Raw genomic sequence first — 2557 nt, forward strand, 5'->3', positions numbered from 1 at the left:
TAGTGCCACTGGACTCCAGCCTGGGCAACAGAGTGAGACCCTGTCAGAAAGGAAAGGAGAAGGTAGGGGAAAGGAGGGGAAAGGAAGGAGAGAGAAGGGAAGAGGAAGAAGAAGAAGAAAGAAAGAAGGGCCGGGCGCGGTGGCTCAAGCCTGTAATCCCAGCACTTTGGGAGGCCGAGACGGGCGGATGGATCATGAGGTCAGGAGATCGAGACCATCCTGGCTAACACAGTGAAACCCTGTCTCTACTGAAAAATACAAAAAACTAGCCGGCGACGTGGCGGGCGCCTGTAGTCCCAGCTACTCGGGAGGCTGAGGCAGGAGAATGGCGTGAACCCGGGAGGCGGAGCTTGCAGTGAGCTGAGATCTGGCCACTGCACTCCAGCCTGGGCGGCAGAGCAAGACTCCGTCTCAAGAAAAAAAAAAAAAGAAAGAAAGAAAGAAAGAGAGTTAGAAGGAAAGATCAGAATCAATGAAATAAAAAATTTATACACAATTGAGGGTAATCGATGAAACCAAAAGCTGGTTCTTTAAAAAACTCAATAAAATTGGTAAACCTCTAGCTAGACTAATCACGAAAAAAGAAGACATAAATATCCTTATCAGGAATGAAAGCACAAATATCATTATAGATTCAGCAGATATTAAAAGAATTATAAAACTATGAACAACTTTATGCCAATAAACTTGACAACGTAAATTAAATGAACAAATTTCTTGACACAAATTACCAAAGCTGGAACAAAAAGAAATAGAAAAATCTGAATGGCCTCATAATTATTAAAGACATTGAATTACCAATTAAAAACTCTTCCACAAAGAAAACTCCAGATCCAGATTGCCTTATTGATGAATTCTAGCAAATATTTAAGGAAGAAATAATATTAATCCTCCCAACTCATGTTATGAAGCTAGAAGGTCACTACTGAAAATTTGGAGAAATCATATCACCAAAGAAGCTACAATCTAGTTTGTCAAATCCTCTGACAATTCAGCTCCTAAAGTAATCCCTACAAAAGCCAGTAAGCATTTGATCCCATAGAAGAAACTGTGCAGCCTCCAAGAAGGTTCCTCTCCAGTGTCTTCCTAGATGTGGACACGAAGTGTAACAAAGAGGAACATTCCAGAAAACTGAGCCGGCACTGCCAGGAAAGGGGACTTCACTATTTATGCTCAATAGGATTTGGCAAGTGCCATAGACTAGAGATTCGGTCTAAATAGGGGTCTTTGTTTTATTTACCCGATTCATACTCTTTTGTTCTGTTTTGTTTTTTTGAGACAGAGTTTCATTCTTTTTGCCCAGGCTGGAGTGCTGTGGCACAATCTCGGCTCACTGAAACCTCCACCTCCTGGGTTCAAGCGATTCTCCTGCCTCAGCCTCCCGAGTAGCTGGGATTACAGGCATGTGCCACCACACCCGGTTAATTTTGTATTTTTAGTAGAGGTGGGGTTTCTCCATGTTGGTCAGGCTTGTCTCTAACTCCCAACCTCAGGTGGTCCGCCCACCTCAGCCTCCCAAAGTGCAGGGATTATAGCCGTGAGCCACTGCGCCTGGCCCTTACTCTTTCTTTGTTTGGGACACATAACATGTTTTATAAGTCGTTGGATTAAACTAGTGTACACTGAGTTGGTTGGAGGATGAATGACAAATCTTTTGTAAGTCACTGGACCACAAGGATCTACCTCTGGACCCGAAGGAGCAAACTGCATGTAAGTCAGAGAACCTAAATTTTGAGCTGAATGCTGCAAGTAATTAGAACTTTTACAGTGGTCTCCCTTAGGGATAAGGTGAGTGAGTTTCATATACAGGAAGCAGAGAGGGCATGGCCAAAGGGGCAGATGGTCCCCTAATATCGATTTTCCAGTTTTCCCATAATTTTAGAATCCCCAGTCAGCACGCACACCTGGTCTTTATCCATTCACCTGCTGACGCACACTCAGGTTGCTTCCTAATCTTGGCTATTGTGAATAATGCTGCAGTGAACATGCTGGTACAGATATCCTCCAAGACATTGATTTCATTTCCTCCGGATATACATCCAGATGTGGGACTGCTAGATTGCATGGTAGTTCTGTTTTAATTTTTAATTTTTTACTGTATTCCATCATGGCTCTTCCAATCTACCTTTTCACCAACAGTATACAAGGGTTCTCTTTTCTCCACTTCCTTGTCACCATTTGTTACCTCTTGTCTTTTTTTTTTGAGACAGAGTCTCACTCTGTCGCCCAGGCTGGAGCGCAGTGGCCGGATCTCAGCTCACTGCAAGCTCCGCCTCCTGGGTTTACGCCTCAGCCTCCCAAGTAGCTGGGACTACAGGCACCCGCCACCTCGCCCGGCTAGTTTTTTGTATTTTTTCAGTAGAGACGGGGTTTCATCATGTTCACCAGGATGGTCTCGATCTCTTGACCTCGTGATCTGCCCATCTCGGCTTCCCAAGTCTTTTTTTTTTTTTGAGACGGAGTCTCACTCTGTCACCCAGGCTGGAGTGCAGTGGCCGGATCTCAGCTCACTGCAAGCTCCGCCTCCCGGGTTCACGCCATTCTCCTGCCTCAGCCT

The sequence above is a fragment of the Colobus angolensis genome, unplaced genomic scaffold (assembly GCF_000951035.1).
Source record: "Colobus angolensis palliatus isolate OR3802 unplaced genomic scaffold, Cang.pa_1.0 Scaffold208, whole genome shotgun sequence".
NCBI classification, from domain to species: Eukaryota; Metazoa; Chordata; class Mammalia; order Primates; family Cercopithecidae; genus Colobus; species Colobus angolensis.